This window comes from Pogoniulus pusillus, chromosome 12 (genome assembly GCF_015220805.1).
Source record: "Pogoniulus pusillus isolate bPogPus1 chromosome 12, bPogPus1.pri, whole genome shotgun sequence".
Lineage (NCBI taxonomy): Eukaryota > Metazoa > Chordata > Aves > Piciformes > Lybiidae > Pogoniulus > Pogoniulus pusillus.
This window is the reverse complement of record NC_087275.1, coordinates 22,564,166-22,587,415: the sequence shown is the minus strand read 5'-3', so window position 1 is coordinate 22,587,415 and position 23,250 is coordinate 22,564,166. Positions and strand designations below refer to the sequence as shown.

Here is a 23,250-nt window from a genome sequence, read left to right as displayed (position 1 = left end):
CTCTGTCCTTTCAGCTGGCTCAGATATATTCCAGTGTTCTTTAGTTTTTATCTGTATCAGTAATACTGGCCAGCTCAGTTTAATTTTGGCTTTGTCTACAGGGAATGTCAAGTGAGGATAAAATTAAACTGTGGGTAGAGAAAACATAAGGATGTTCCTAGAGTGAAATGTGATACATATTAAAATCAACTCGTTCATTAGCACTCGCATTGTGAACTTATTAAATGCTCCTTAGTTAACACATAGAATTCCTAGCTTAATGTCTAACGCTGCAAACAGCTGCTTTCTGGTTACAAAATAAATGACATCTTCCACAGACTAAAGAAAAAATGAGATATGAATTTGTATTTCTTCTTCCCAACAAAGTCTATAAAAAGATTCTTTGGTACCTTATGCATGCATCAGTGACACAGTCTGTTCTGAGTACCTGTGTTTGCTAAAGGGCAATCTCGTACAAACATCATTTAACATACACAGTATCACATCTTTTTACTTCTAACTATTAATTTATTCTGACCAAAAAAAAAAAAGAATCTGAATAGCATTTAATAAAATCTCTTTGAATTCCTAACTCATACTGAGATTCCTGTGCAGTGCTCTAGTGCTAGACTGCCATCAAAGTTGCTCAAGCAATAACAATATTGAAATGAGGAATGGAAGCACACCACTAAACTTGAGAGAGAAACCAAGGGTCAACATTTCATCATGTGGACCTGGGTAAAACACATAAGCAGATTCCATACAGAGGATTGCTCAAAGCAGGTGCTGGAAGTGGGCCCAGCTTGCCCATCATAGCTATGCAAATAAAGGTCTATCATGGAGAAACTAAAGGGTGTAAACATTTGATCTCAGAAGGTAGCCCCAGCAGCCTGAGGTGGCTCTTATGTCCTCTCTTCTCTGACCACTTGAGATATACAGAGCACTTAAGAGAAAGACACCCCAAACACACCCAAACACCTCATGTGTGTCTGAGGTCTTGTTCAGCCCTTTTCTCCAACAAACATCATTGTACCTGCTCATGTATCTCTCCAAATTGTTTCTACTGTCTCCTTTACCCACAAGTCCCAAGATCCACTTTTTGAGTGGTCTCTAGGATTATCTCTCTAGTAAGTTGCCCTTTCTTCTTGGTTTAGCAGTCTGGAGGGCCTCCACTCTCTTTGATGGGTGATATAGATTCAAGCTCCCTCCCCCTCCTGCCTCCAGAATTAGCAAAGCTTGCCTGGGGGGCACAGGCCTGCACAGCTGTCCACTTTCAGCAAAAGCTCCCCATAATTCAGCAGTCCCTCCCCTGTTCTAAGTACAGTATGCACCAATAAAGGAAGAATTTGAAGACAAATTGCTTCTAATTTACACTGAAGAGACTTTGTTTAAAAAAAATTCCCTGTGCCCCCCCAGAAGGCTACCTGACTGCCCAATCAGGCACAATCAGCTCTGTCCCAAAGCTTGCCTGTAAGCATGGCTGCATAGAGCTGGTTGGAAAATGATGTACAGGACCCTGTGCTTGGCTGCTCTGATCAGGACAAAACACCTTCTGGCTTGGTTTCAAATTGACATTTACAACTACTCGGCCATAAAGAGAAACATGTTAAATTCTTTCAGAAAGTAGTAAAGTTAGAAAGCTAAATTGTTTGTGCTCTTCAGGTGAAAAAAATTAAACCAGGCAGCAAAGTACAGTAGAGGAGCAAGAAGGGGAATGTAACGGGAGCATGATGTGATCCAGGGAGGCAGGTGCATTCAAGGCTTCAGCTGGGCACTCCAGAAAGGTGCGTGCTGGGAAGGTGACTTGTCCATTATGCAAACTGGCACCATGTAAATCAGGAGAGAGGCAAAAAGCTGTAAACACCTGCACTGAGCTGGAAGATTTCTGCAGTTTATTGTTATTAGAAAAGATGCATTGTTGTTGTTCTAGAAAAGCAACTGTAGAAATTACGGCGAAGCAGTCTTGATTACTTGGGTATAAATAATGGCAAGTCATGTTCCATTTTTTATTGTAAATGCTGCTTGCTGCATTATACCCTGCTCTAATTTTCAAAGTTACACAATACATTGCTGTTACATCAAGTCAATAGTGCTGTGGAAGTGTAAATGAGGAAAGATCTCAATCACAGTGACAAATTAAACGACCACAGGCGATTGTTGTGAAATTAGAAAAACTGTATTTATACCACATATAAAACTGAGCTAGTCTGTCTTTTATGCTGATAGCCAAAGAAAAGAAGTGCAAATCGATCCTTTAGAAGACAGAGCTAATAATTACTGATTGCGCTGTAGTTAAGCTGTTTATGTCTAAAGTATGAAGTACAATTCTAGTAGGTCTTAATCCATGTTTTCTAGCAGCTTTTGATTGATCTCACTACTGTAAAACAGTGTAGTTTCTAAGTTACCAAACACTACATTTTTTCCCTGTTAGCTTCCATTTATTTTATCTGGAAAAGAAACATCTTTTGCAGCACTGTAGACATTATATCAATTTCTTTCATAGTGGTCCTAGAGTAACCTCTACACTAATGGCATCTGAATTAAGAGCAACAAAGCAAAAGATTTTTCACTCACAACTTCCCAACAGACAAATAGATCAATAATCCAGAATTATTTGGCTCTTTCATAATTCCCCATATAAAATACCTACTTTATGCTTGATGTAAGAATAAGATGACTAATCCTGCTTGTTGTGGAAAGCAGCTGTTTGCTAAACCCATCTTCAATTTACTGCAAATGAAAATGTCATCTGTAAAGGTCTGGGTTTTTTTAGGACAATTCATCACAGTGATTAGGCACCTCCTGAAGCAAGACATTATCGACTCCTGGTTTGGAAGAGTTAATTCACTGTTCTGCAAACTGATGTGAAATAGAGGAATTGCAGGGGAAAGTAAGTTTTAGCTTTGATATGAAAAATGAGCAGAATGAAAATGGGAGAAACATCAAAAGGAGCTTTTTATAGAAAGCACTATAAAGCTGAAATTCTGCTCTGGTCTCTCTGTTCACTCTGCACACCCTGGTCAGCAGAAATACCAACCGATGACCAGCTTTGTGTGCTTCTTGGTCCCTTCTTAACACCAGTGTAACCTCCAACTAAGCTACCTCCCCCCACAGCCTCAAAACTATGCAAAAATGTTACCTGTTGTTTGCTTTCCTTCCAGTGAATCTTCAACATATATCTTTATGCAAGGGTATAGCTGTATCCCATAGACCCTGACTTGATAAACAGACTGCAGTTTTGACTGGGACAATGCCTAAACAAAAAGTGTTGCCACTTCTTCCTGTAGCTAAAGTGGTAAGCTTGGCTTCCAGTTACATTTTTTTCTGGCAGATTTGGATTTCCAGTTCTTGCAGTCAGTCTCTCCATATGTACAGCCTTTAAGCTGAACTGAAAGAAATGGCAGAACCAAAAAAAAAAAAAGACCTACACAGTAAATCATAATAATTTATAAGAATTTAGGAATAGAGGAAAATTTACTGTTTGCCATTTATTTTAAAATAAACATATTACTTAGAGTCTTCATTCTTGTGCAGCATAGAATACTTTTGGGTTGTCTTGTCAAGTTGAAGGAATTGGATTTTACTAATTATAGGTTCAACTTCTAGTATCCCTTGCATGGATGTACATGCATTTCCAGATGGATGCAGTACAGGCTTTAGATATTAAACTGCTATTTTATTAGTCATCCTAATACATCAAACCAGTACAGAATGAATTACTGATTTTTCCAATGCTTTCTCCTGTCTAGCTTTAAATGTTCAAAGCACTGATACATGCTGCCATGTAGACATCAGAAACTAAATGTTTGCTAATAATTAGCCTGAATCTTGGTGTGGTTGTTTTTATTTTTCTTTCATTTTATTTAATGAGTTCCCTCCCTGATGCTGGAGGGCTTCCTTAGCTTATGTATTTCGATTGTGTATCATTCCTGAATATTTAAACCCGTTTTAGAAAGCCATGCAAGCACCTGGCAAATCTGAGGAATGGGAAAACCAGGAACCACAACAAACATGGTCAGTATTCCTTTTTTTGGCTGACAATTTTAGTCCCTGAAACTGTAAACACATAACATCAAACCTTGGGATCCAAACCTTTGGGAGCTTACTAACTCCACTACAGTCCTCAAGAGATTGTTAATTAGGATAAATCAGTAAGAGTTCCATCTGCTTGGGGTTTTTTACATCTTGCTGGTTAAATCGTAACTTTTACATTCCCTGTCAGTTTTATGATCTTTCAAAATCTCCTGTTTATTTTTTCTGCTATCAAGATAAAACTTGAAATTAGTATCTCAGATTTGATTGCAAAAGTCTTGTGAAAAGAAGGCACTGTATTTTGGTCTTATATGTCATTTCAATGCTTTTCAAAATGGCCTTGGTCTTTTGCTGTATATACTTGCCCAATGCCACATCTAGGTTTCATCCAGCATTCCTTTCATCCAGATTTCTCTCTGCCCTGGAAAAGTATTGTTCTTGATCACATTGCATTAGAAGGACTCGACCCTACTTGTCCAAGAGCACTGTAATTTGTTGGTTTCAGCCCTGCACTTAGATTGTTGTATTCCTCTCTAGTGTCTGCAAGTTATGATTCATGCTAATTGCTAACAATCAGCTTCCTTCCTTTTTTTTTAATGACTTACCAAGAGACCAAATAGGACACAGCAGTGTTCCGTGTTGCCCAACATTCCTGCCAGCTCAAGCCATTTATCCTCATCTTTGGTTTAAGAGAGTGCTTGCATTCCAGGTAACCTTGACTAATCCATGTCAAACTGAACACCAAATTGTCAAACACTCCACTGAAGTCCCAGTTATACTTTACTTCACTGACTGATCTTGTGCTTCTCTCTTTAGTAGTCATGTAACTGGAAAGGTTTACTGAGTTTTTCAAGTTTGTTTTCTTCTTTTGAAATAATTTGCAAAACTACCTAGGCAAAGGATAGTATTCCATCTATTCTATTCTATTTCCATAACTGGAAATACAAAATTGTATGCAAAACTATTTATCAATTAACCAAATTATTCTGAATTACAACAGGTCCACAGAAAGACAGCAGAAAGATAGTCAGACTGTAAAGAGCAGTGAAAAAACATTTCAGCTACTTAGACAGAAATATGATATGGAATTCTGGACATTTACTGTAAGGAGAAAGCCCCAAAGAGTGTGTTGATACAATAAGAAGAAAACAATAAAGAGTTTTTTAAAATTCTTGAAATAAAGACATTTCAGGGACATGAGAATCCTGAGTATGGCCTTCACTATACAAAAGTTTTCTAATTGCTTAGCTGACACAGAAGAACTTCCTTTGTTCTAATTAAACAACTTCGAGGCATTTAGAGACATTAGTTTATGCTTGATTAAAAGTAACAGTGAGATTTTGAAACCTATGAAAGCAAATTAAGTATATAAGGTCTACATATTTGCAAGATTACTTTGAGTTATGGGAATAAGCCCAAGGTTTTTTTGCTCCTATTCACCACATGAGGAAGCTACTTACCTTTTGCACAGTTCATTAACTGTGGTTTTTTTTTTCTTATTTGCTATTTCTTGATTTCACAAAAATGGAGGTGAAGCAAAAAAATCCAAGACACACAAACAAATGCAAGACCATTTTACTATGTGTAGTAGCAAGAGAACAAGAAATAATATTACAGGGGATCCAATATCTTCAGACTTGACAACAAAAAAAAAAAGGTGGATAAAATGTTAAATAATCTATAGCATTGATGAAAGTATAATAAAAATATCTGGGGGTTTAAAATTACTTTCATGCACTGCACTTTATGATGTACTAATATGTTAAGCCTGAAGATGATCCCAAACCCTGCTTGAAAGCTTCTGCACTGCTATGCTTATTTAAATAGCCATTCAGTCAGATAACTACTTTTAGTTCATTCTATTTTTCCTCCTATATCCTGCTCAACCTTTTATGTTATAAACACAATTTTCTTTAGCCTTTTTCAACTGCATTTATATTGGAAAAATGTAATAATGTGCCTTTACATCTTCTGCACAAGCCTTGGCCCATTTGTTTTTCACAAAGTGAAATAGCTTGGCAGTAGTGCGTTTTGTATTCCCAGTTCTTATCGTGCTGAATTTAAACCTCGTGGATGTTGATTCACAGCTTGAAATCTGTACTGTGTGAACAATAGCTGGCACTAGCAATTGTCCTACTAATTATCACAAGATTAATGATTTTTTTTTCCTTTCCCATGATACTTTTCAGGTGGATCAGTAAGCCTGCTTTTGGCACAGCCACATGATTGTTAGGGTTGCATAAAAGTTAAAACCAGAATCATAGAATCACAAAATGGTAAGTTGGAAGGGACCAATGGAGATCATCTGGTCCAGCCTCTGCTGCTAATGCAGGTATGCCTAGATCAAGTTGCACAGGACATATGGCCTTCAGTGGAAGCAAGAACATGGCTGCTCCTTTTGGCAACACCAGTTTTAGATCAGCTTCAGCAGGCAGCAGTATTCTTTCCCTGTGCTCTGACAGTCTATACATATCTGAGCAATGGATAGCAAGATGAAGGTGCCAGTCTCTTTTCATTGGTGCCCAGTGACAGGACAAGGAACAATGGGTACAAGCTAGAACAAAAGGAGTTCCACACCAACATGGAGAGGCACTTCTTTATGGTGAGACATACAGAGCACTGGAACAGGCTGCTCAGAGGTGTGGAGTTTCCTTCACTGGAGACCTTCAAAACCTACCTGGATGTGTTCTTGTGTGGTCTATGATCTCTGCAAGTGAGAATCACATTCTGTGATTCTGTGACAGTTGATTACAGATCCCACTGAAGTTAGTGGAAAAAGGTTTCAATGATTTCAGTACAACCAGAATTATTCTCTGACTGAAACATAATTTCCATGGGGGAAAAAATTAAATTCCTAACAGCTTAAAGATAAATGCACAAATTACTACATCTGATGCAAAATAGGTTACTAATAAACTATTTAACCTCTCAGTACATTTATTTGGCAAAAAACAACAGCACCACATAATTTGGAAAGTTCCACCTGCTGAATTCTGATACAGCAACACAAGCATGATTTCTATTTTTACTTTCATTATAGGGGCACAGTGCAGTTCCAAATAGCTGGTGTTTGCATGTTGCATTACATGTCATCATGTCACAAATGTGCAGGCCCCAAATATTTTTGTTTACAAGCTGCCACATGGAGAAGCCAACTGGCATGTGGTTTAGATAGTAATTTCTGACATCTGCTTCCTATACAGAAAACTCTGATTTATGAAATGCCAGATAGAAACTTGTTGAGATTTTTCAATATATACCAAAATAACTGACTGCACATAAATCATGACTACACCCACAGTACATTTCAAAAAAGCTTAAACTGCTTATTTTTTAAATTGGCTATGATTTGGGTTTTTTAAAAAGTAATTTATTAACTGAAATGGGTTTAGATTTCATATGAGTATAATTTATACAAAACATTTGAATACGCTGGGTGATTTAGTGACAAAAAAAGGACAGATAATCTAAATCTGATGCAGTAAGACTGTGAGTAAAGGAAATCAGTGAGGAGACAAAGGAAGGCTAAAGGCCTTCAGTCTGGTAACTCAGACACCATATGCAAGTCTTGTCAACTCAAATGAAGCATTTTAAAACATTAGGTATGGGCTAATTCAGTGGCTAAAGGTTGCACAACTTGGTGGAGCTATGCTGAATTTACATTAGAAATGGTAGAGATTTTTTTTTCTTAATTATAAAACTTTCTTTTTTCTTTTCCATATGGAATAACTGTAAACTCTTTAAATAAGGTATTTCTCCAAGTTAAAAGTTTCTGTGAAAAATATCAAAATTTATTTTCTCCTTATTTTGCTTTTCTTTTACTCTTTCCTTTCTTTCTTCTCTTTTTCCCTCCGAAAAATAAATACAGAATAACAAATAAGGAGGATAAATGCAGATTAATATAGCAAGAGTTTTTCTATTCCTTTTTTTTCCCCCACTTCACTGAAGAAAAATGAGAACAATCAAACAGGAAAGATCCACAGTATTTTTAGGTTGTCTTTCCACTAAAGCTGACAACAAAATGAAAGGCTGATGTAGATGTGGCAAGGTGCAACAATCTGAGATCATGTCTTACACATTTTCTGTTGTAATTTCTAGCAAGTGACTCAGATCATATGAAGTAAATTTCATCAAGTGAATCTAATGGCTTAGCCTATCTGAACAGGGAAAACATCAGGAAAAGCATATGAAAAAAAGACTCTGAAAGAAGGAGCTTGAGAAAAAAGACTCTGAAAGAAGGAGCTTGATGGAGCACTCATAGTTTCATTAACTAGCAAGGGAAATGTAAATTCCAGTTAGACTTGGCTGACTAATTCAGGACAGAGTTAAAAAGAATTTGAAAGCTGTGCTTACCTGTTATAAACACTTTTCTTTAGGTGCTGAAAAATCTTCCAAGTTGTCAGTCTGCTTATCCATGCAACATCATGGGTTTTATTGTCACCAGAGTTCATACAACAGCACTAAATAGAATAAAAAAATCAGTCATTGTTAATTACATGATAAAATGCATGAAAAGAACTTATTTGGCTTCTGAGAAGCCACAACTGTTACTTAACTTTTAGGTGCAAATCAGTATGGGACACAAATTATGCCACATTAAAAACAGACAAACTATACCTCCTCAGACTGATACCGTTGTATCAGCACCATGCAAACTGACCAAACCTGAGCTTTAATCCTCTGAGCACTTTGTAAGTTATTGTTCCCATCATTATTACACATAATGTTCAGAAACAAGACTACTTTTTAACAGACAACGAAATATAGAACGTGTCAGTGGAGCAAAAAGGATGATGCAAACCCAAGAGCTGCGAAAGCTCTACAGAGCAGTCATTGCATTAGGCCAGGAAACACCTCTGCCCAAAGACAGCCCCAGTTCTCCAGCCACAGCACAATGATGTTAGACCTTTTCTAGCTCTTAAGTTTTAACAAGCACAGCATTAAGTGCATGACTCTTTGTGCCCCACAAGCCTGTTCTGTAAGGAGTACAATCCTGAGCACTCCTTCTCTTTTCTCTATGTGCTACGTCCTTCAGTGTGAGGTTCCTTATACTCCCTAAATGTATGTGACCATACTGCTCTTTACAGGTATGTACTCTTTGTTGATGATTTCTGGCAAGTATTTATTTGTCTCTGATTTTGTTGCAAGAGAATAAATCATGTTCTGAAGCCAACTATTTTGTCTGCAAAAACGCTAAGTAACTTTTCCAGCATCCAGTAGGGTATTTCACTGCAGTAAATGTATTATTTTCCCAATAAATTACTCTGAAAGTTATCATTTCTCTTCCTGAATGTGACAGATTATCTGACAGTCTAGATGTCAAAATATTTTTCTTCAGTGTGTACTTGCAAATGTTAGAACTGACTGTCAGGATTTTGAGCTTGGATGAAGTTTGCTTCATTTCAGGAAATGAACTGATTTCTAAATATTCAATTGCTTTCTTATTGAAGAAGAAATTAAAATAAAGAGAGGGCAAAAACCCACATGAAAAACACCGGCACTTTCCCTGCCTCTTTCTAGACATAAACATTTTTCATTACAAAGAGAGATTACCTACGGATAGGACTTAATAAGAGTGGACTGCAGACAGGTCAAGTGGCAATGAAGCATCTGTTGTGCAGAGATTACACAATTTCTCCCTCTGCTTAGAAAAATGGCAGGACATGCTTTGCATCAATTTTACAGCTTGACAAAAATGAAGCCTGGAAAAACATTGTGTAGTGCATCCATTTTCCCCTCAAAGAGTGATACAGTTGAGCTAGAAATCCAAAGGCTGAGTGGAGGACGAGAACTGTGCAGTAATTTCCATTAGAAGGCTGTGGAGGAAGGCCAAGAAAGGACAAAAGAACAAGTGCCAACTGAGAGCATGAGAATAAGTTCAGCCAAAAAGTTGTTTTAAAAATACTGCTATCTATGTGAATATTTTTACTTTTTTTTTTTTTGCTTACTTCAACAATAATACCTTTAGGCATCAGTCTGGTATACAGACTAGACAATTACCTCATTCCACCACCACCCCTCTTTACAGAGGAGACAGACTTCCCCAATAAGCAGCTGGAGGACTATTTTACCCACACTTTGTTTAACTGTAAAAGAAAAGCTGCCGTTGGGTTGGTTTGGTTAGGGCTCTTGCCCTACACTATGAAGCCACTCTCACATACAAAATCACCTGAAAGCCAGAGATGGTGCTGACAGAAAAAAATTGAGAAACTTGTCATATGATGCCAGCTCTTCTTCTCCTTACGCTGGTACAGATAATTGCCACATTTTCCTCAGGAATCTGAGACTGTGCTACACCAGCAGTACCCAAACTTGATGCTATGGCAAAACTCAAAGCTCAGCTTTATGCTGCGATGACTTCCCCTAGATACACACAGAAATTTGTTTGCACTTGTAGAACAGATTTGACTGGATCACAGTTTTGAACCTCTGTTGTGTTGCATGATGAGAAAAATGGAGAAAGGCAACAAGCAGAGCAGACTGCTGTTTCAAGAAATATTCATGTAAGCTATTACTATTCCATGACTGCATCTCATAAGATGAGGTAGCTGGGAGTAGGCCAACTTAATTGTTCTGGTAGGTCTCCATCTCCTCCTAACGAGCGGGTAATAGATTTTCCTGAAAAGAAGTCATGAAGAAATATAACAGGAAGCCTTTAATGATGTGCTTAAGAGATAAGACAAAACATTGCTGGGTATCTCTTTACAACTAAATATCTTTTGTAATTGTTGGACTCTGTCCTAATTAGCTCTGATGTATCAGAGGACTGCTTTGTGAGCTGTTTGGTTAAAACATGTTGTTCTGTTCTACTTCCTTTCAGATGTTCTCTGGATAACATTACGAGGCTTACCATTTTGTTCATTCACTCTACTATTTCTCTGTAAGCAGAACATGCACATGCTCTTAATTGGATTCAATCACTGAATAAACTGTCCAACTTTTAAAATGAGATTAGTATCATTTTATTTTAGCACTCACGCATCCACTGACGGCCCAAAAGTTGTATCTGGTTCCTTGAATCATAGGTGTATTTGAATCTGCATCTCTCTCTCTAACACTTTTGAAGTGTCCATTTTTTTTATTTTACTGTAACTCTCCAACTAATTCTGTTAAATAACATACACAGAAACAAATTGACAAATTACTTAACTAATTCAGATTCCATATTTTCACTAGGAGGTCCAAAAGGCTGATCTTATTTTCATATTGAATTTCTCAGTTCTTTGCAATTAATATCAAGGTCCAAAATGCTCTATCTCCTTTCACAGCAAGAAGTTATTTAGAGTGCCCAAAAGATTAGATTAAGCAAAACTTTGCTGAAATTGGAGGATGCAGTTACCCCACATATTGAGGACAAAAAGAAGAAGCAGTTGTACTTCTTGGAATAATTGAAAAAAATCCCTATGATGCAAATCACAGCTCACATGGCAAGCCAGATGATGAGTGCAAATAAATTTTGCCAGGACCTGAATGCTACAGCCTCCTGATGTTACCCAATGTAATGAGCTGGGTATTCTTTAGGGATAGGTGTAGGTATCTTTGAGCAGAAGAAGCTATTACAAAGTTCAAAACGGCCAGAAACAAACAGGGATCATTTTTCTAGAAAACAGCTGGGACTTTGAAGAGTAACTCCTCTGTTTTCCTTCTGCATTTCAAAACAACAGAGTTGTTTTTGCAAAGAAACGTGCCTCTGCGTACTCCTGGTAAAGAAATAGGTTTGTCTGAAAAGAAACAGCAAGTTCAATAAATTTAATTTACTAAAGAAACCTATCTGCAAGACCATACAACTGCTTACATCAAAAGAAGTAACAATGTTTTGGAAAAATAATCAGAAATTTCCATAAAGCAGAACTTCATTGCTCTCTCAAATAAAAAGTTAACCAGTTTCCACATATTGCAACAAATAAGCCTGTACACTTTCATTTCCTCAGTACATGCTTGGTTTCATTAAATTTTACTAAGCTAAATCTTATGCATTTCTCATCAATATAAATCTGGCCAATCTGCAAAATCTGAAATACTCTCTCTGATGTAATTTTCCTAGTTACACTGAAGTCATTAACTGGTATTATTCTTCCATTTTAAATACCCATAGGCATGATTCTAATTTTGCATACAACAGTTAAGCTTTTAATACAAACAATTACATGTTCATGGTGAAAAACTTTCTGAATGTTAATGTAGAGCAGGAACCAGAGCCCATGTATTAAGGCTGAAAAGCAAGCAGACAGTAGTTAAAAAATTAATTTTCAATCTTTAACTCTTATGGTATTTATTGTTTATCATTACTTTAAACACTTCCCTGAACCAGTATCCTAGCTATGATTTCTACTTGTCTGAATAAGCCTAATGGAAACATTTACATGCTGGGCTTGACTGATTAGTTCAGCAAGATAACCTTTATACTTCTGAACTTAAAAATTAATATATGTTAGAAGGTACAAGTTCTTTCCTAAAAGTTTCTGTAAATAATGACATCATTTCTCAAACAGTGCATGGCAAAAAACCAAAGTATTTCAATGAGATAACCCTGGTAAGACTTTTCTTTAGAACGAAGGAAGAGTGTGGGTTATTTTCCTATGTAATAGTCTACCAAATACCTAATTTGGTAGATGCTATTTCCTTTTTAGCCTTGCCTATTTTGCAGAATTACCCTCCTTTTTGACCATGCTGCATTTGGAAAGAGACATGTACACATGTAACACAGCCTTCAAAAGTGTTATCTTCAAAAAATAAAGACTTGTTCCTCCTTTTGTGTGCATCAGGGTTTTGATTCCCAGCAAGCAGCTGCTGCATCAATACAGGAACATCACAAAAAGAAAGCTTGTGATAAAGACCAACAGAAATTTGTCCAGCTCTCCCAACTTATAATATCATTAAGTAGGAAACAAATTAACAATTATTTAGAGGTAGTAAGGAGCTAGTAGTAGGTGATTTCCATGGCTCATAAGCTTTTAGAGGTTCCAGGGCTTTGTAATTTTTAACTTGGTTTTTACTCCTGTGATAGCAATCTCCAGTCAACCTCACAAGATGTATTCATCTTACTGTGTTGTGCATCAGTCAACCAGCTCCTGAGGCACTACTGTGAACAGGTTAGACCTCTGTACAAAAGAATCTCAGTACTCTTCACAGCAGCAGCCAGCAATGATGTAAGATTTAATAACAGGATAAGTTTTAATTGAATTAAATATGCTACCCAAGAATACAATCATTGCATCATCTGTTCTGGCATTTATTTTTATATTAGAATGATGTTATTTTAAAATACTTTGTAGTGTGGTATGTGATATTGCATGTAAAATTACCATAAAAGTTGTCTGGAAGTGGCTTTTGCCTTTCCCTGGAACTTTGGGGTTCTTTAGTTGATGGATAACTATTGTGTTGTAGGTTTTTTTGGGAGGGAGGGTAGGTGAGAGAGGGACTGATTTGGTTTGGTTGGTTGGTTGGTTTGGTGCTATTTTACAACTGACTTTATTTTTCAATTACTTTGCTTCAGTTGCTGGCATGGCATTGTAAACTGTTAAACTATAAACTGTGGGATGGCTGGGGCAAACAGTAGCACAGGGTTAGCAGGGTTGGTAACACTGACTGGCAAGGCACCTTCAAAGGCAGGGGTTGCTGTGATGGCATATATGTCACATAATGACATTCTGAGACACCTCAGTGTTGCTTACAGAGCTCTGTAATTTTTGACAAAGTGCTGTCATAGTCATTGGTTTCACTAAGATTGAGGGAGAAAAACAAAAACTCAAGCAATAACCAAACCAGCTGATCATTTCTGCCTTTTGCCAGACACTCTCTAAGTTTAACAGAACATTCCTGTTTTACGGAACTAGCAGAAAACTATGACTGCAACAGAAAGAAGAGTTGGATTAAGAGACTAGTCAGGAATTTGGCCACAGAAAAGGCCTCTATTCAACTAATGGTCAGATCCACCTTGTGCACTTGGCTCTCTCTTCTTCTCACCTGGCTGTTTCTGACTCTGGCCATGACTTCAGTTTCTTGTATGCTGCTAAACTACCCACCTACACAGCAGTATTTGAAACCAAACCCCTCCAAATGGCAGACAGAAATTGTAATGATCCTGCTTGTTTTGCTGACCACTGACAGTTAGCATTTATATTGCAAAAATAACCCTAAAGAGAAATTTAAAAAAATGCAGTTGACTCATGAAAGAGGCTTAACAGTAGATATGCAAACGTTGTTATTCACTAACAATGCATATTGCATTCAGTTATGTTTTCTGAAAGAACAGAAGCATGAACAGTGCAAGATGTCTTCTTCAGTGTGGGCTAATGTAACAGAAACCAGGAAAAACAATTTACAGGAAAACCTGTCTCTTGCCCAGTTTCTGGAATAAAGCATTAAAAATTTGCATATTTATCTGAACTGATCTATTAAGAGTGGGAGGTGATCCTGCCAAATACTGAGCAGAAAGATTCTTTGGATGACAGTCCATAACTTGCAGGTTCAGGTCCTCAGCAAGGTGGGATTACTCAGAAATACTTCTGTATCAAAAGCATATGAACTAAAGCCATGATTTGCAACAACAGTATTTAAATTTCATAATAAAACAATTGCACAGGGAATGACTGTAACCTGAGCAGGACCAATGTAAACTTACGTCCCAATTATAAGATTACACAGACTACCATAGTGCCAAATGCATTAATATTTTTGTGGTATCTAGACAGCATTTGAGACTTCTAGTGAAGTGGTAAACTTGAATGCTTGCATATAAGCAGAATAATTCAACAGGGGAAGTAGATTTTATTTGTTTGGGTTTTTTTCTTTTTTATTATTTGTTTTTGTTTTGTTTTTCAGTTGAGAGGGAGGAATATCAAATGGACTTCTCGTTGATACTGAGTCACTGGACAAACACTGATTTTGTTGTAAAAGATTTAAATTTACAACTTACAGTAAAACTTTGTGCATGCACTAAAGGCAGAAAAAATATCAAGGCTTTAGAAAACATTGCCCATTCTTTTGCTGCTCCCTTCCCCAAAAGCCTATTCTCCCATTGAGACCAACAGTAATTTCCTTCCTCTCACTTGCTTTTCAGTTTGGAATTAAATATCTATGAAGAGAAACACTATGTTTTAATTTTCTCCACAAAGAGTAAATGGCCACAGGACCCATTTACAGACCAAAAACCAAACCAAACATTGGAAGAACTGCTCACAAACTCAGTAGTACTGGGTATATTTATATGGAAACACAACTGCAAACATTCAACAGAAAGCAAAAGATACCTTAAGAACTTTTAAGATGGGAAATTCTCAGAACCATTCCTAAACCAGCAATATCTAGTTTCACAGGTTCTCAAGTAAAATGTAGCAGATGGGTGGGGGAAGTAAGGGGAAATGTATACTTAAAGGCAGGGTTAGCTTTTGGGTTTATGAATGCCAAGCTTATGGTACAAACTACTTGGCTTCCTCATGCAATCCTGATGTTCTCAGCTCTGTTAGGAGCCTGACCCAATTCTTATTGACATGCAGAAGACATGGTGATCTCCTAAATAAAATTTACCTTCTGATAGTAACAATTTTATTAATAATAAAAATAAAAAAGAATCAGTTTGGTGTTTTAGTAGAAGATTTGTTTTATCTTCTAGTCCCATATGGTGAACAAGTTTGCATGCTTTGAGTAAAACCCTCCTCTTTATTCATTAAGTCCTATGCAACAAACTGATGAGATGCCACCTTTTATTTGCTAAAATTCTAAAATGTCAGATAAGAAATAAAGACTTGCATTCCCTATAGCAACAGTCTTCAAATTTAAGCATTGTGTTTTATTTCACTTAGAATGCTCCCTGGCTCACCAATTGCTCTAAGAGAATCCTGAGCTGTGTTTAGACAAGGATGGAGAATTGCTGTTATCTGTGTCTAACAGTGTACAATGAAGCTTCTTCAGCTACTCCCTTAACTCTGGACAAAATATAGTTAATGCCACAGAGTCCCTTCTGCTTTTTGCACATTTAAAACTTTCATTTGCAGATGAGTACAAGATATAATATAAATCATTACCTGTGCAAAGTACTGGATTTTGTAGGCTGCTGAACAGGCAGATGTAATTGGAAATGGATGGGAAAGACTCAGAAACTACCACCAAATTTCAGATTTTTTTTTAAATAATTTTAGACATCCACAGTAATGTTAACAACAACCACCAAAAAATTAAAAAAGGCAGCACAACAGCTGAGGCTTAAATAATAAACAGTTTGCAGGTATTTGAAGAGATTTGTCTTTAAAGCACTATGTTAAATCCAGTAAGAGCATGTGGCATCCTCTGCTTTAGAAGAAAACCTAAAATCTCAGATAATAATGTACCTTGCATTCTGCTCCAGAATTTACAAAAGTAAACAAGATATTTATTCATCCATCTAGTTTGCTGAGCAGCAATGTTTCCATAATGCTTACTCAAACCCTTCCAACTTTGCTTCAGAGCTCATTTACAAATGTTATATACTTGGTGTTACTTAAAGACCAGAAAACCAGCAGGCTACAAAGGTCTTAGCTTAGCATCTTGTGTTAAGCCAACACATACATAAATACTTAGCCATAGAAACAGAAAGCTGCTCTTCCCCCCCTTCCCTCTTTGACAGCATTTGCCAAATTCTGTGAAGTTATAAGGGAGTTACAATTGTCAGTCTAAAGATGAAGACACATTAATATAAACACAGCATTTCATCAGCTTCTCAAGGGTATTAAATTCCTGCATAATCACAAAGGCAAGGATGCTCACTTTCTTAGCATTGTTTTTGAAGAGGAGAGATCCTTGCTCATGACCACTTTCTGTCAAACAGCTGACACATTCAGTTTCTAGTAAGAGGATGGCCAATTGCCTACTTACCTTCTGAAACTATTAACATAAATGAAAGTATATCCATATTTGGAATGGGCATCAATGCACACAGCCAAAACTACCAAGGGTGGGGTGGAAGAATTGGAACATGTAGTTGTTTAAGAACTAACCATCTATTTTGGTTCTAAATTATAAACAAGAGAGAGGAACTTTCTGGACACTCTTGAATATAGACTGAATGAGCAAGGGCATTGGCTGGAAAAAAATAATAAAGTCTATATCACTCCTTAGTTTGCTAAGAGGGACAAAACAACAATGTATAAACAATTTCAGTCTTTTGGGTCTTGTTTCACTCTGACTCTGTTGCTGTTCCTTTGTCTCTCTGACTCCTCCACACTGTGTACTAACCTTTTACTGATAACACATGAGACCTTGCTGGTTTTCTATCTATGGAGAGAGAAGATGGTGTTGGCCTTGAGCTTTCTTTGGCTAGGGGTGAGGATTGGATTCCTGTATTATTTCTAAATTGTATATAATTGTAAATACATGCAAATATATTTTGTAATTATGCTTGTAAATTTAGATTGCTGTAAAATACAGCTTTATCTTACTTTCATGCCATCTGAGCTAGTCTGGTAAGTTTTATTTTTGTGTGTGTGTGTGAATTTCCTAAACCACCACAATGCAATTTAAAACCTATAAAGACTCTCCTAATAGAAGCACTGTACAGGTGCCACTTCCTGGAAAAGTTCAATTTTTTATATTATCTATTTTTCAAACTGCAGAAATTGTCAGTTAATATACTAGAGACCTATAGAGTGCAAAAAATATGATAGTGGGAGCTCTTCTAACAGCCAATTCTACTGGTAGAACTTAACCAAACAGTTAAGTGTGTTCATGCTAGCATGCAGAGAACTAGTCTGTCTTAAATCTACAAAAGAGACAATAGAAAACCTAAGATAATAATAATTAAAAAATGTATAGATTCTCAATTTCAGGGAAAAGCTCAAAACATAGTTAAGATTATAAATTCATGGATCTCCATGTTTAGATTGAATTGCTGACATGGTTTTTTTATTATTTATAAATAAAAATTCCCTCAAAGCTTCTATTACTCAAGAGAAATTTTATGATTTCTGCTGACACACTGCACAGTGAGGGATATTACTGCTTAAATGATAGCTGTGCATGCTTCTTATGACTATGAATTACCACTTAAATTCCAGATGAATTCAAGCATTAAAGCTTTTCAAATGTAATTCAAGTTTTAAAATCAAGCTAACCAAGAAAAGGAGAAGGCAACACACAAAAATTACTACATGATTCAAACAAGACAGAATAATACTAAGAGAGGTTTATAACTAAAGCATTTAGTAATTACTAGTTCTTTTAATGCTTTTATAAAGAAAAAAAGTGTTCACAATAATAATGCATTTCCTAGATTAGCTCAATTTTGCCCTCCTCACCACCCAAAGTTCAGAGGGTACTTCCAAGACTGAAGAGCAGTTGGAATAGTCAGAAAAACGTTTTTTTCTCCCAAGATTTTCTACTTTGCCTATTTTTTTCTACATGTATATTGCTTTCTTTTACAGCTAGCAAAAGCATGGGTTTGGGGTTTTGTTTTTGTTTTGAGTTTCATTTTTTGTGTATTCTGGAGGAAAAAAAATCAAGCAGACAAACAAAAACCTGTGAGGTTTAGGTCTGTTTCCCCTACTTTCTTGATAACTGAAATATAACCATGGATCATGGCACAACACTTGTCAGAACTTTAGTGAGGGTATACAGGGAACATGTTAATTGCAGATCGTTTTATTATGAACTGGACAATATGGGAGATATGGCTGAAACACAAAAATGAAGTACTGCAGAATTTTTTGTTCCAAATGTCAACAATATAGTTTAGTAATTTAAGCTTTTTGGCTTTTACCTTGGAGTAAATGAAGTAAAAAGCAGTAAGAAAAACTATGCAGGAATAAAAACCTTGTTAATGAATATGGAAGGTCAAAAAAAAGGACTATGTTATGACTATCCTATTCAGAGGTTGTATTAGTTTATGTTGTTTTTTGTCCTGATATGCCAAATAGTCACCTATTTCAGACATCTTGACTAGCTGGCAAAGCTGGAAGCTTGTGGCTTGGACAGATTCACTCTGATAGGGGTCAAGAACTGGCTGGAGGACCGGGCCCAGAGAATGGTGGTGAATGGTGCCACACCCAGTTAGCAGCCAGTCACTAGCAGCGTCCCTCAAGGATCATTGTTGGGACAGTCCTGTTCAATATCTTTATTGATGATCTGGACAAGGAGATTGAGTCCAGCATCACTAAGTTTGCAGATGACACCAAGCTAGGAGGCAGGTGTGGATCTGTTGCAGGGTAGATGGGTGGGCAGAGGCCAATAGGATGAGATTTAACAAATCCAAGTGCAGGGTTCTACACTTTGGCCAACAATCCCAAGCAGCACTACAGGCTGGGGACAGAGTGGCTGGAGAGCTGCCAGGCAGAAAGGGACCTGGGAGTCCTGGTAGATAGTAGGCTGAACATGAGCCAGCAGCAATTAGCTTTGTGCTTTATGAGAAGTCTTTATTGTAGCAAACAAGCCTCCAGACAAGACTTCCTATCAACAGATTTACAGTGAGTTTGTGATGAACAGCCATAAGAGACTACCATATTCTTGCTCATAAAAATGGTAGGATCATCACCATCTTTAAAATAGTCCTAAGCAACTTGATTGTTGATGTGTAAAAACTAAGCTTGTGAAAAGAAAAGGTAAATTTGGAGCAGGTCAGCCTTCCCTCTGTTCCATGCCATATGAAGTTATTTTCCTGAGACTGACTTCCTACAGATGTGATCAGGCTTGTCCTATTTGCCAGTGAACCTGGATACTTCAGATAACACAACTATCTTTGACATCAAGTGAGGTGATAGCTTGAACCCAGTGTTGGAGTCTTCAGTATCAACTTTTTGGAAACAATTTCATGAGTTGCTTTTCAGCTTAACAAGACATCAGGTTGTGTATATTTAACAAACTTTACAACTAGCTTTTGCTGTTTCTAACATTACTTTTCAGGAAGTGGTGTGTTAACTTTGTATCTCAGTTTCAAGCTGCAGAGAATGACCAGCACACCAAACATCTGCTTGAAACACTAAAGTCCTCTTTGACAAACTACTCTTCAACTGTACATTAAGTCTCTTAACAGATTGGGCAGGTTTTGCAGCACAAGGTAACATTTGACAAAATAGCAGGCTACACAAAAACTGTACAGAAAAATCAACGGAGGTAAAATCATACAGAAAAGGGGGATCCAAAGGGCTTGTTAAGTCCAAAAGTTATATTGGTCCACAACTTTCAGACAGAAGGTAGCAATATGGTTTCGGAGACCCATAGGTAACTTTGGAATTTAAACTAAGTTAAATGCTAATGAATTAACTAGTACTCAGTAGATAGAGAGCACCACTCAAATTTCCTTCTTTCTTCTTATGTATTCAGAGGACATACTTTTTCTGGGGTCAGCTTCCAGAGCGTATGTTGGAGCAGGAAGCCAGTAATACCCTTGCCTGAAACAAGTCTATTCTTATACAGGTAATAGTGTTTACCTTCAAAATGGTTTTCTGTTTGCAAGGGCAGGGAGTGCTAAATTCAGCATTTTCAAACTTTTCTTGCTATTATTAAAGAAACTAAGCTTTGGATACATCTTAGTTGAAACAATACATAGGCCTTTAATGGTAATGCTTAAGGCATCTAAACAGTAGTTCAAACACGCACAAAAAAACAACTGGAAATTCAATTCAAGCAATAGACAGGATGCAGGGGAGGTAATAGTGGTGCTGACGGCACTAGAGGAGTAATTTAAATGTTGGGGCTTCAGTTGCATGTGTCTTGTTACATTTTCAGTTGAAGACTTGCTTAGGCTGCTATGAAGTCTCCCAGATTGCTCTGTAATTTGAAAGTTACTTTCCTTCTACTGAGAGACAGTCAGACTCCTTAGAAATAATCTGTGCTGAAATATTTCATGTTTGCCACAATACCAATCAGTTAGAGTTCTCGGTCCCAAGTTATGCAACTAAGGAAGCGCTGTTGAGGAAAATATGACTAAGAAGTTGTGTAAAATACAGATGAAAATATGTGTTCCATCATAACTGTTTTCACCAATAGATTATGGCCCATTCCCAGAATCAAAAGTAAATTCTAAAAAATCTCAATCCCAAACTCAAAAGTATTCTAAATGTAGATGCCTGCCTCTTACACCAATGCTCTAAACAAATATTTTACAAAGATATTCAACTGTAATAAACTCAGGTGTTTCTTTGTTCTAGCTATGGTTGCATCAGAAAGCATGGTTACATGGCAAGATTCTGCTTCTAAGAGAAGCAACAACATACTTGTTTGAGACTTCTTCTGTATTATTCACCACTTTGTCTTGACCAGATCTCCAATCAGTAAGCAGGGTAGCAGCACAGGTCTCACACACTTCTGCCAGCATCTCTTCACTGAGGGTTTAGAGAGCCCAGCAATGTCTAACAGGCCACTTTTACAGAGGAAGAAATTCAGCTGGCAGAGAAGCCTGCCCAGTCATGGAGCTCCACTTAGACGTCGAAGAAGTAATACAGCAAACCAAAGATAGTTGCTGATACACTTTTAACAAAATGGCTATGAGCAGTGAGCTGTGCCACCACAGAGTTGCAAATGGTTGATGTCCTCATAACCAACATCGCAGAGGCAAGGTCTAATGATTTTCAAAAATCTGAGAAAACACTTGAGCTTCCTAGCAGTATGGGTCTGTGAAAACAGGACTGTGAAGTGGCCCGGTAAACTAGGAAGGGTCGAGGGACCAAGGATACACACGTAACATTTAAAGCCACCGGGAAGACTGTGGTTGACCTTTTAAAGACAGGAAAGTAGGGCACGTAAAACCCTTTACTCCTCAGCATCCAAAGATGCGTGCATAACATGTAGCCAGAGCCTGACTTTGGTCCCTTCCTATGAATCGGTCATCCTCGCCACAGCGCTAAGGCCGCAGTCGAGCTTCTTCACTCAAGGTTCGGCCAGGACGAGAATAACCGACGGCCAGGCTCAGACCTCCGCGCCCGCCTGCGGGCCGCCATGACCCTGAGGAGCCAGCTCGCGCTGCACCCGCCCCGCCCCCGCGCCACGTGACGGCCGCGGGGCCAGCGCCGGCGGGCGCCGTTCCACCTGTCAGCGGCTGCCGGGGCGGGGCGGCTTTTCCGCGGGCGCTCCGCCTCTCCCCTCTCCGTGCGCAGCACGCCCCGAGCCGCTCAGCACGCCCCGAGCCGCGCCGCACGCGCGCCCGTTGGCGGGGCGGTGGCGGTCCAACGGCCGCTCCCCCGCGCCTGGCGCGTGCGCTCGCAGCGCGTGGTGACCAGAGCGACAGATCAGACGCTTGCGCCTGTTCCCCAGGGTGGGTGAAGTCAACTGCTGTGCCACAGGGCTCGCCCTCACTTCGGCCGCTCTTCCCAACTTCTGCGCGGGCATTATCCCAACCACTTCTCTCCTGGGGCCCAAGCGTAGGGAGTCCAAGTCAGCACCGTCCTTGCTCCCTACTGAGGGAAGCCATTATTTTCCAGTTGTGTCAAGACCGCCACGCCCTGCGCTCAAGCCAGGGCAGAGCGGCCGGGCAAGGCTTTCCGTTGGTCCCAGTGGCACAGCCCCCACTCATGAAGCGCTAGCGACTTCCACTTCCTCGGCGACGTTCACTCCCCCAGCCCGGAGCCCCCGTTACGCAACTCTACCCGTGAGCAGAGCGCAGCCCGCCCTCTTCCTCCCATCCTAACGCCCGCCGCTCCCGTAAAACTCCCCGCCCTTCTCCCCCACCTTCTCGTCCTCCGGTTTTTAAAGGCAGAAGCCAAGCCTGCTGACGCCGGGTAGTCGAAAAGCTCCTCTGACTGACAGCTCACCCGACCTCTCATAATCCGTCAGTTCCTCAAACCCCATCCCCTCCTTCAGACGCTGACCAATAGAGTCAAGCTGACGAGAGAGGCGGGCGGCGAAGGCCAACCAAGCCGGAGCTCAACGGTGGAAGAGCGCTGTGACTGACGTAAGTCAACAAAGGTCACGTGCGACACCGCGAAGGCGGTGATTGGATGGGTGGGCTCGGGCGGGCGGACGGGGAAGGGGGGGGGGGTCACGGTGGCGGCGTGGGGTTCGCTGTGTGACACAATTACAACAACTTTCGGCAGCCGCTGGGGAAGTTTGTACGGGCGGCAAACACACCCCACACGGCCGGGCGGGCGGGGCCCCTGTCACCTCGGTTCCCTGCACCCCTCTTCGCCGGGGCGAGTGGTGTCGCGGCGATGTAAACACCGCTCAGCCGCCATCCGCCGCAGCAGCCACCGCCGCCTCCTCCTCCTCTCCCCCCCCCCCCCCCCCCCCCGAGTCTCCAACGCTGGGGCTCCCTCCCCCCTCCTCCGAGCAGCGGGG

At 39.1% G+C, this 23,250-nt stretch overlaps 1 long non-coding RNA gene across 2 annotated transcripts; it reads right to left on the bottom strand.

The window, feature by feature from the left end:
- Positions 1–5,600: 5,600 nt before the first annotated feature.
- Positions 5,601–22,867, bottom strand: LOC135179844 (uncharacterized). 2 transcript variants are annotated; one of them, XR_010304145.1, is made up of 3 exons: positions 22,645–22,867; positions 8,365–8,471; positions 5,601–6,771 (listed from the first exon to the last, which is right to left on the bottom strand). It is a non-coding gene; the product is annotated as an uncharacterized LOC135179844 (long non-coding RNA). The 2 variants fall into 2 exon arrangements; XR_010304144.1 differs by having other exon boundaries at positions 5,601–6,718.
- Positions 22,868–23,250: the final 383 nt, after the last annotated feature.